Below are 12,830 nucleotides of genomic sequence, written 5' to 3' on the forward strand. Positions count from 1 at the left end.
TTGTGGGTCAATACAAATTTAAAAATTGTGTTTTTTTTCTAAGTCTGTGAAGAACTACATTGATTTTTTTTGATAGGGCTTGCATTAAATCTGTGGATTACTTTGGATCATATGGGCATTTTAGCAATACTAATTTTTTTAACTCACAAACACGTATCCTCTTCAATTTTTTTTCATTGAGGTTTGATGGTTTTTATTATTTGCTTTATGGCATTCATATTATTTTACTTTACCTCTTTGGTAAAATTTATTTCTAGGTATTTTATTTTTGTAGTAATTACAAATGATATTCTCTTGATATTTTTTCAGATCACTATTAGTATATAGAAATAATAGTAATTTTTGTGTGTTGATCTTATATCCCGAAATGTCATTGACTTTTTTTTATATTGGCTCCAGTGGTTTATTAGTGGAGTCTTTAAGATTTTCTATATACAAGGTCATGTCATCTGCAAACAAGGATTCTTTGACTTGCTCCTTTCCAAATGGATGAGCTTTATTTATTTCTCTTGTCTTATTACTGTGGCCAGGACTCCTGTACTGTGTTAAATAAAAGTCAGAATCCTTGTCTCCTTCCAGACCTTGGGTGGGAAACTTTCAAATTTTTCATATTCAGTATGTATGTGGGTTTGTGGTATACAGCCTTTATTGTGTTAAGGTATCATCCTTATATTCCTAATTTGTTGAGCATTTTTATCATAAAGGGATGTTGAATTTTATCAAAGGATTTTTCTATTGAAATGATAATGTGATTTCTGCCCTTGATTGTGTTAATGGCATAACCATTTATTGATACATGTATGTTGAACAAATCTTGCAACTGGGGTGACCCAATTGATCATAGTGAATGATTTGCAATGTGCTGTTGAATTTGATTTACGGATATTTTTTCAGGATTTTGTTTATCAGGAATTCTGGCCTGTAGTTTTCTTTTTGTTGTTGTGTCCTTAGGAAAAAGAGAAGTCTCAAGGATATAAAATCAGCAATGAAAATAGTGGGCATTTTAACTGATACTAAAGAAATACAAAGGATCATTAGAAATTATTATGAACAATTATATGCAACAAATTGGAAAAGCTAGAAGAAATGAATTAAATTACTGGGCATAGGGAGTACTCTACTCAGTGGTAGAATACTTTCCTCAAATGTGTAAGGTACTGTGTTCCATTCACAGCATTGTAAAATAATAATAATAATAATTATTATTATTATTATTATTATTATTATTGGGCATATGGAAACTACCAAAACTGAATCATTGAGAAATAGAGGAAGTTTAAGCTGGCTGAATGGAGCTGCCAGTGTTTAACTCCTGCACAGAGGACCAAAGTAATAGGTGCATAACTGCATTTTGAAGTGATTGACTATGAAGAACCCTGGAAATCATCAAGAGAGAGAGAGACTAGAATCTTATAAGATTCAGACACTTGAGATAAGAGCATAGAAAGAGAAACAAAATATCCCAGCATCTGCTACTCTGTCTCCATAGTGGTAGTAGGGTGAGCCTCTGCCTTGGAGGAGTAAGGGTAAAAGAGAGTCTCAGCAAACTATCAGCAATCCTAGTTGTCAGAAAGTCTCACAATCCTCATGGGCTTGTAGCCCACTTCACAAGTAACCTGAAATCTGCCGGGCGGGCATGGTGTGCCTCTCTATAATTCCAGTGGCTCAGGAGGCTGAGGCAGGAGGATTGAAGGTTTCAGGTTAGCCTCAGGAACTTAGCAATGTCCTAAGCAACTTAGGGAGACCCTGTTCCCCCGAACCCTACCAACAATAAAAAAAAAGACTGGGGATGTGACTCAGTGCTTAAATGCCTCTGGGTTCAATCCCTGGTACCAAAAATAAACAAAACAAAACAGAACAAAACCAGACAAAAAACAAAATAAAACAAAACAAAACCCTGATATCTTCACAGTAGCCCTATTTGGAAAAGGATCTCCTCATCTCCCAGCCAACCCTCCATGTGCTGTATGGAGGAGCCATCTTGAGAACTGAGCCAACTTGAGTCTGAGGTAGGTCTGCTCTAGGGATCAGAAACCACTGCACATTCCCATCTCTGGCACCTTGCAGACATTCCATTGCACTGGCTTAGAAAAGAATAGCTGCTTTGGGAGTACAACTTGGCCCGCAGGGTGACTGTCACCTAAGCCTGCCAGGTGTTCTGCACTGTGGGGGATGGTTGTTGTGACACAGATGAAAGTGAAGGACACTACCTTTAAGAGTCTGGAGGTTGTGGAACTGGCCTTCTGAGGTCAAAGGTCTGGACAGCCATGTGTAGATTGGCATCAGTGCCAGGATTGGAGCAGGTGTGCACATGGCTCCTGCTACCCTTCCTCCCCGTGCCATGCGTGGGGGCCTGCTGCTGACAGGGGGTGGAAGGAATACTGCAGTTACGATGCTGCCCTGTCTGTGGGCGTGTCATGAGCAACATCTCAGCACAGGTGTCTCTCCCCTGCTGGGATGATAGGGCAAAAGAACCCTGGAGAGAGGCTTTGCCCAGCTCTGGCCCTGTTCCACTCCCAATCACTTCCAGGCCAGCACTTTAACTGAAAGAGTTTGTAGAAGGAAAGCCCTGGCTGTTGGCCCACTCACTGGGGGGCCAAGGTTCTGCTCCTGGGTGGGCACACCTCAGAGAGATAAATCACAGTTTCTGTGGATACCACACCTGCCCAACTCCCTGTCTGACTAGTCATTGCTGTTAGGTGAGTACCACAACCACTCTCCCTGTGAAGCATCTGGGATGGTTACCACTGTTTAGTCAGAGAAAAAGTGTTTCAAACCCTGAAGCACCACTGGTACATCCTGTGCCAGAGACTCTTCCATGTAACAGAGCCAACATCAAGAGTACCCAAGGAAAGACCCATCAACCAATAGAGACCACTATTCCCATTGTATGTGCATCCATGTACACATAGGTACACCCCACATGTTTCCCTAATCTTGGGAAAACATGGATATATCTATGTACAGGAGTCATGTGGAACTCCAAGTAGACATGACTAGAAAAGATCTTTACCACAACATATTATAGTCAAACTGTTAAAAGTAAAAGACAAAACAAGAATTTTAAAATAGGCATGATAAAAGTGCCAAGTTATATTTAGGAGCAGTACCTTTTGACTAATAACAGATTTCTCAGCAGAAAACCTATAGGCCAAGAGGAATGGAAATGATGTATTCCAAGTCCTGAAACAAAAATAACTTCCCCAAAATCATACTAATGGAGAGAGGGAATCCCATGAAACTAAAAAAGAACTCAGTAGAGTAAGGGAATTGAGGGGGAGAACAGGGGGACAGAAAAACAGAGAAAGTGTGTAATAAACCTGGTCAAGCTATCCTAGGTATTATATGAATATGCTACGGTGAATTTCACCTTTATGTATACCTATAATACACTTATTTTAAAAAGCTATATAAATAGAAGAAAGATCAATAGGATAGAGGAATGGGGACATGGGGAGAGAGGAGAATGGAAGGGAAGTTCTGGGGTCCAAATTGGAACAAATTATATTTCATGCTTGTATAATTATGTGAAACTGAATCCCTAAAGTATGTATAAATACAATAAAATAATAAAAAAATTTTAAAAGAAAAATGCTATACCAGCAAGGCTGTCCATCAGAAAGGAAGTAGAAATAAAATATTTTCAAGCTAGGCAAAAACTAAGGGGATTTGTAACCACCAGACTAACCTTAAAAAAGATGTTTAAAGGAATCCTATATCCAGAAGTAAAAGAAAGATATGTACCATCATAAAAACAAGCAGAAGTATAAATGCCACTAAAAGAGTGGGCACATAAAAGAGAATTAGAAAATGTCGCAAGCAGTGAGTAAGAGAGGAATCAAGTTTGGTTCCAACAAGTGGATTTTATTCATGCAGTGCACACTCAACTTAACATTCCTAATAATAGCAAGTCACAAATACATTGAAGATTCACTCCCTTGTTCACCTAGAGACTCAATGCAATGTCTCTTAGCCAAGAAGTCAGTCAGCAAGACTGAAAGGATTCTTCCATAGCCTCTCTCAGATCCTTGGATGTCTTTGGATGTCCTCGGGTGTCCGATAAACCAGAGGCTGGGTGGCAGTCATCGCTGTGGGAGAGGTGGTCAGTTGTCTAGACTCAGTGACAACAGTTGATCAGCAATCAGTGATAGAGTGGACAGCAGCCAGGGCAGTCAAGAGACAGAGTGACATGGAGTCCTCTGGTCATGGTGCTGCTGACAGTTTGCTCCAAAAGTCCAGGGGTTTAAGTAGTGATCTTCAGCCCAGTCAGGTTCTGGTCTTCATTGATAAAGGCCAGAATACGACTATTCTAGGAGCCACCACTCAAATCATAGATAAAGGTTCATATTGGCATTGTTCGGGTATGTCATTCTCCCACACAGCAAGTTTGTCACCAGGCGCCTTTTATGATTTTAGTTTAACAAGTCCAGGCAAATACCAAATACAGCTTATTATTACTACATAACATACAACTATAGCAATTCCTATTATTTCCTTGTCTCATTACAGAAAAGAATGAAACATTGTCAATATAGTAGACCATTAAATCATGAACATGAACAAGAGAGAAAGAAAAGAATAAAGAATATTTGAAACAATTAGGAAAAAAAAATGAGCAAAATGTTCTCACCTATCAACAATAACCTTGAATGTAAACAGACTACATTTTCCAAATAAAGGATACAGACTAGTTGACTGGATGAAAAAAGAAACAGGGAAGAAGACCCAACAATATGCTGACTACAAGAAATTTACTTCATTAGTAAAGACACACACACATACAGACACAGACTGAAAGGGAAAGGGTAAAAAATTATATAACAAGCAAATGGAAACCTAGTGTAAGCAGGAGTAGCTATTCTTATTTCTAACAAAATAAACTTTAATACAAAAACTTTAAGAAGAGACAAGATGATCACTATATATTTACCAAGGTATCAATTCAACAAAGAAGATAATATATCTATTTGTGTCTAATATTGGAACACCCAATTTTACAAAACAAACACTAATAGACAAATAGGGAGAAATAGGCTCCAAAACAATAATAGTGGGGGATTTAAAAAACAGTTCATCCTACAAATAATAAACAAATAAACCTCAGAGGTAAACAATACTATAGATCAAGTTGACTTAACAAACATTTACAAAATATTCCACCCAAAAGTTGCAGGATATGCATTCTTTTCATCAGTGTATGGGACATTCCCTAGTATACAGCCTATATTATACCACAATCCAAAGATTAACAAATTAAAAAAATTGAGATCTTATCCTCTTTTTTTATCACAAAAGAATAAAACTAGAATTTAATAAGAAAAAATGTTATTATTTTAAATATTAGGTTAGTATTTTAAAATCTCATATCAAAATTTCTGAGCACCTAGAAGCTAACGGTGACATCTTTAGCATACATGGTCCTTCAAATAATTCCATGGAAAGGTAGAATTTGGAAACAAGTAGACTATTAGATTGAAAATAACATCATTTTATAAAAATGTCTATGGAACACAATTTTATATTAGTAGAATATGCTTATGTTATGCATTTGTTCAATCAATATCAATTGAGGACCCACTATGTGTTAGGCAGACTATAAATGTGTATTGTAATAGTTGAAAGATTTTGTGGTACAGACTGTGATCTGAAGATAAAATGCTGAGGGATGTAGCAATTACCACAATTAGGAAAAGAAAGTTTGGAAAGTATAAAAATACATGGAGAATGAACAACATACTTTTGAATGAATAGTGGGTCCTTAAGGAAGACAGAGAAAAATTAAAAAGCTTTAAAACAAATGAAAATAGAAATACAACATACCAAAACCTCAAAAGGAATACTAAGGAATTTTATAGCAATGTATGTCTTCACAAAAAATATAAAATACATTTTAAAATATTTATTTATATATAGAAAGATTTTAAACAATCTAATGATGGATCTCAAGGATTGAGGGAAGCAAAAACAAGCCAAACCCACAAATAATTGAAGGAAATAAATAATAAAAATCAGAGAATAAATAAAAGAAGTAGCGTGTAGGTCAGGGAGAGTGGAGTATGCCTGTAATCCCAGTGATTTAGGAGATTAAGGCAAGAAGATTGCAGATTTGAGGCCAGTCAGCAATTTAGCGAGAACCTGTCTTAAAATAAAAAATAAACAAAGGGCCAGGGATGTAGCTCAGTGGTAAAGCAGCCCCAGGCTCAATCTCTAGTACAACAAATCAAACAAATGAACAAACAAAAGGCCAATTAAACGAAGAGCTGGGCCTTTGAAAAGGTAAATAAAATTAATAAACCATAATCTAGACTAATCAAGGAAAAAAGAGGGAAGAGCCAAATAAATGAAATTAGAGATGAAAAGGAAGACATTATATTAAAACCAAAGAAATGCAAAGATTTCCAAAATAATTGCAGATTATTTTGAAAAATTATACTTTAACAAATAGGAAAATCCAAAAGAAATGGAACAATTTCTGGCCACATATTACCTGCTAAAATTGAACTAAGAATACATAAAAAACTTGACTAGATCAATAGCAAGCAATGAAATCAAACCATAAGTCTTCTACCAAAGAAAAGCCCAGGACCAGATGACTTCACTACTGAATTTTGCCAAACTGTTAAAGAACTAATGCCAATTCTCTCAAACTATTCCTTAGAATTGAGAAGGAGGGAACCCTTCTAAACTCATCTTATGCGACCTGTATTGCTCTGTAACTAAAACTTGACGAGGACACAACAAAAAAAGGAAACTATAAACCAATATCCCTGATGAACACAAATGCAAAATGTTTCAACAAAATACTGGCAAATCAATTCAAAGTAGATCAAAAAGATCATACACCATGATTGTTTCCAGCACATCAATGCAAGGATGGTTCAACTTGTGCAAATTAATAAACAAAATACATCACACTGATAGAATGAAGGATGGAAAAATTACATGATTATGTCAAAAATGTGTAGAAAAAAACATGTAGAAAAATATTTAATAATGTTCAACCCTCTTCAGTAGAAAAGTCCTGAACAATTAGGGTTAGAAGGATCCTACCTGAACTTTTAAAAGGCTATGTATAGGGCTGGGGTTGTGATTCAGTGACAGAATGCTCACCTAGCATGCATGAGGCCCTAGGTTTGATCCTCAACACCACAGAAAAATAAATACATAAATAAATAAATAAATAAATAAAAAGGTATTGTGACCATCTACAACTGAAAAAAAAAAAAAAAAAGGCTAAATATAACAAATCCACAGCCCTCATAGTGATCAGGGAAAATCTGAAAACACTTCCTCTAAGATCATGGACAAGATACAGGTGTCCACCCTCAGCACTGTTATTCCTTATAGTATTAGAAGTTTTAGCAGAGCAGTTAGGGCAAGAGACATAGATAAAAGACATAAAAATAGAAAGTGAGAAAGTAAAATTATCTCCATTTACATATTATATGGTTCTATACATACAAAACCCAATGGCACCATCAAAGTCCTATTAGAACTGATAAATGAATGTAGTAAAATACGGTTACTGAATCAACATATAAAAATCAGTAGATTTTCTATATATGAACAACAAATTTGTTGAGAAAGAAATTGTGAAAGAAATTCCATTCACAAAAGTTACTGAAAAAAAGAAAGAAAAAGAATGAACACACACACACAAACACAGAAACCCTAGAAATAAATGTAACTAAGGAAACTAAACATTTCTACATTGAAAGTTAGAAAACACTGGTGAAGGAAATTGAAGAACACATGAAGTAATGGAAGATCCCTAGTGTTCATGGATTGGAAGAATGTTGTAAAAATGTTCATACTATCCCCATCAGAAAACCAATGACCGGGGGGATTCAAGATGGCGGACTAGAGGGTGGCTGCGTTTCGTGTTGCTCCAGGACTCAGGACTCAAGAAGAGGAGATATAGAGAGACTTGGGACCAACTCAAAGCAGCCGGGTGAGTGCCTCCCACTGGGCAGGCGTCCCGGACAGGGCAGGAGTCCCGGACGGGGCGGTAGCCCCGAAAGCAGGGATCTTTGCAAAGTAGAACTGCCAGTGAGGCGCCCCTCCCCCCGCCGGAGCAGTGATCGCAGACAGCTGGGAGCTTTGGAGAGGTGGCTGTTCACCACAGCGTTTGGACTCGGCGCAACCCACCCAGGCTCTGGGAGGCTGCCCAAAGGAATAGGTGCTTGGTGAGCTGTTTGGACTGAAAGCGACCACCCCTGAACACGGGGCTGCCCAGAGGAGAAGGAGAAATACGGGCTCGGCACCTCGCTTGGAATTGGAGCAGCTGCGCCAGGGCTCCGGGCGGCTATCCAGTGGAACAGCGTGGTGAGTGGTTTGGTCCCAGAGCATCCGCTCCTGAACACAAGGGGGTTGTCTGGAGAAGGAGGAGGAGCGCGGCGGGGTGCTTGGGCTCGAAGTGACTGCACCAGGGCTACGGGTGGCAGTCGGGACAAGAAGGTGCACAGTGAGTTCTTGGGACTCGTGACGCACCAGATCTCTGGGTGACTGCCTGGTGGAGAAAGAGGTGCGTGGTGGGTCACTTGGACTTAGAGCGACCGCACGGAACAACAGGTGGCTGCCGGAGGAAAAGGCGTGTGGCGGGTCACTGGGACTCGGAGCGATTGTAAGGGGCTCCAGGTGGCTGCTCAGAGGAGGGGCCGCATAGCCAGGCAAAAAGTGCAGAGAAGGGTCCTAGACGGCTTCTTGGTGGAAGAACCCCACAGACAAACTGAGGGGCGGAGCGAAGGCTCCAGGACTGCAGGCAGCTTCTCTGAGGAGAGGCAGCCTAAGGAGATTCGTTTGCGAAGGGTGAGGCTTCCAGGCCCAGGAGGTAGGTCCGGGTCCCTGGGAACATTGCAGAAGAAGGCTGCCCAGCCCAGGCGGTAGTTGTGAATTGAACGGAACCTCTGGGAGGAAAACTGACCAGCGAGACCTCCCCACCGGGTGACTCCTCCCTGTCGGGTGAGGTTCTCCCAAAAGGACTGTAAAATCAGAGACACAGGCCCAAACTGGTCTTGCATCAGCCCACATCCTACTTCCCTTTTGGATGACCATTCATCAGCAAGTGAAGGTACCTCGCCCACTAGCAGGGAATATACCCCACCGGAAGGCCACCACCCCTACGGAGTCAGCTCCCTTGTGGAACACTGCATTATCAACTTCCTCCAAGACTTCAGGCTACTGAAGACTAAGAGGGGATATAATAGAAATCTTCAGGGATATTATAAGACAATAGAGGAAATCTGCAATATCACAGCGGTCAACTGATACCTGAACAATATGAGAAAACAAGGAAAGAAAATGCTGCAAACAAATCTAGATGTTACATCAATGAAACCCAACGACAGCATGGCAGAAGAAATGACAGAACGGGAGTTCAGAATGTACATAATTAAAATGCTCAGGGAAGCAAATGACGAGATGCAAGAGCAAATGCAGGCACTGAATGATCGCACCAATCGACAGTTAAAAGAGCAAATACAGGAAGCAAAAGATCATTTCAATAAAGAGTTAGAGATATTGAAAAAAAACCAAACAGAAATCCTTGAAATGAAGGAAACAATAAACCAAATTAAGAACTCCATAGAAAGCATAACCAATAGAATAGAACACCTGGAAGACAGAACATCAGACATTGAAGATAAAATATTTAACCTTGAAAACAAAGTTGAACAAACAGAGAAGATGGTAAGAAATCATGAACAGAATCTCCAAGAACTATGGGATATCATGAAGAGGCCAAATTTAAGAATTATTGGAATTGAGGAAGGCTTAGAGAAACAGACCAAAGGAATGAACAATCTATTCAATGAAATACTATCAGAAAATTTCCCAAATCTGAAGAATGAAATGGAAGATCAAGTACAAGAGGCTTATAGGACTCCAAATATACAAAATTACAACAGACCCACACCAAGGCACATTATAATGAAAATGCCCAACATACAAAATAAAGACAGAATTTTAAAGGCCGCAAGAGAGAGGAATCAAATTACATTCAGGGGGAAACCAATACGGATATCAGCAGATTTTTCAATCCAGACCCTAAAAGCTAGAAGGGCCTGGAACAACATTTTTCAAGCCCTGAAAGAAAATGGATGCCAACCAAGAATCTTATACCCAGCAAAACTTACCTTCAAATTTGATGATGAAATAAAATCCTTCCATGATAAACAAAAGCTAAAAGAATTTACAAAAAGAAAGCCAGCATTACAGAACATTCTCAGCAAAATATTCCACGAGGAAGAGATAAAAAACAAAGAAACAAATCAGCAATGGGAGGAATTATCCTAAAGGAATTGTCAAATAAAGGAAGAACCAAGTCGTCTCAAAATAAATAAATAAATAAATAAATAAATAAATAAAATGAACCAAATGACCGGGAATACTAATCATATCTCAATAATAACCCTGAATATTAATGGCCTGAACTCATCAATCAAAAGACATAGACTGGCAGATTGGATCAAAAAGAAAGATCCAACAATATGTTGCCTGCAAGAGACTCACCTCGTAGAAAGAGATACCCATAGACTAAAGGTGAAAGGATGGGGGAAAACATACCATGCACATGGACTCAGCAAAAAAGCTGGGGTATCCATCCTCATTTCAGATAATGTGGACTTCAAGTCAAAACTAGTCAGAAGGGATAAAGAAGGACATTACATACTGCTTAAGGGAACCATAAATCAGCAAGACATAACAATCATAAACATCTATGCCCCAAACAGTGGCTCATCCATGTATGTCAAACAAATCCTTCTCAATTTCAGAAACCAAATAGACCATAACACAATAATACTAGGTGATTTTAACATGCCTCTCTCACCACTGGACAGATCTTCCAGACAAAAATTGAACAAAGAAACCATAGATCTCAATAACACAATCAATAATTTAGACTTAATGGACATTTATAGAATATACCATCCAACCAAGAGCGAATACACTTTCTTCTCAGTAGCACATGGATCCTTCTCTAAAATAGACCATATATTATGCCACAAAGCTAATGTAAGCAAATACAAGAAGATAGAGACACTACCTTGTATTCTATCAGATCATAATGGATTGAAGTTAGAAATAAATGAAAGAGTAAAAAACAGAAGCTACTCCAACACCTGGAGATTAAACAATATGCTATTACATGATGAATGGATAACAGAAGATATTAGGAAGGAAATTAAAAAATTCTTAGAGGTAAATGAGAACAAAGAAACATCATATCAAAATCTTTGGGACACTATGAAAGCAGTACTTAGAGGAAAATTTATTTCATGGAGCGCATTCAATAAAAGAAGTAAAACTCAACAAATAAACGACCTAACGCTACAGCTCAAAGCCCTAGAAAAAGAACAGACCAACACCAAAAGTAGTAGAAGACAGGAAATAGTTAAACTCAGAGCTGAAATCAACAAAATTGAAACAAAAGAAACTATACAAAAAATTGACAAAATAAATAGTTGGTTCTTTGAAAAAATAAACAAAATTGATAAACCCTTAGCCACTCTAACAAAGAGAAGACGAGAGAAAACCCAAATCACCAAAATTCGGAATGAACAAGGAAATATCACAACAGACACGATTGAAATACAAAACATAATTAGAAGCTATTTTGAAAATCTATATTCTAACCAAATAGAAAATTTCGAAGACATCAACAGGTTTCTAGAGACATATGAATTGCCTAAATTGAACGAGGAGGACATACACAATTTAAATAGAACAATTTCAAGTAATGAAGTAGAAGAGGTCATCAAAAGCTTACCAACAAAGAAAAGTCTAGGACCAGATGGGTTCTCAGCCGAGTTCTACAAAATCCTTAAAGAAGAGCTCATTCCAATACTTCTCAAAGTATTCCATGAAATAGAAGAGGAGGGTACCCTCCCAAACTCATTCTATGAAACCAATATTACCCTGATACCCAAGCCAGACAGAGACAAATCGAGGAAAGAAAATTTCAGACCGATATCATTAATGAACATTGACACAAAAATTCTCAATAAAATTTTAGCGAATCGCATACAAAAATATATTAAAAAGATAGTGCACCACGATCAAGTGGGTTTTATCCCAGGGATGCAAGGTTGGTTCAACATCCGGAAATCAATAAATGTAATTCACCATATCAATAGACTTAAAGTCAAGAATCACATGATTATTTCAATAGATGCAGAAAAAGCATTTGATAAAATACAACACCCCTTCATGCTCAAAACACTAGAAAAAATAGGGATAGTGGGAACATTCCTTAACATTGTAAAGGCCATCTATGCTAAGCCCATGGCTAATATCATTCTAAACGGTGAAAAACTGAAAGCATTCCCCCTAAAAACTGGAACAAGACAGGGATGCCCTCTTTCACCACTCCTATTCAATATCGTTCTTGAGACTCTAGCCAGAGCAATTAGACAGACCAAGGAAATTAAAGGAATACGAATAGGAAAAGAAGAACTCAAACTATCCCTATTTGCGGATGATATGATTATATACTTAGAGGAACCAGGAAATTCCACCAGAAAACTGTTAGAACTCATAAGTGAATTCAGTAAAGTGGCAGGTTACAAGATCAATGCTCATAAATCCAATGCATTTTTATACATAAGTGATGAATCCTCAGAAAGAGAAATTATGAAAACTACCCCATTCACCATAGCATCGAAAAAAATAAAATACTTGGGAATCAATCTCACAAAAGAGGTGAAAGACCTCTACAATGAGAACTACAGAACACTAAAGAAAGATATTAAAGAAAACCTTAGAAGATGGAAAGATCTCCCATGTTCTTGGATAGGCCGAATTAATATTGTCAAAATGGCCATACTACCAAA

This window comes from Sciurus vulgaris, assembly GCF_902686455.1.
Source record: "Sciurus vulgaris genome assembly, chromosome: 9".
Lineage (NCBI taxonomy): Eukaryota > Metazoa > Chordata > Mammalia > Rodentia > Sciuridae > Sciurus > Sciurus vulgaris.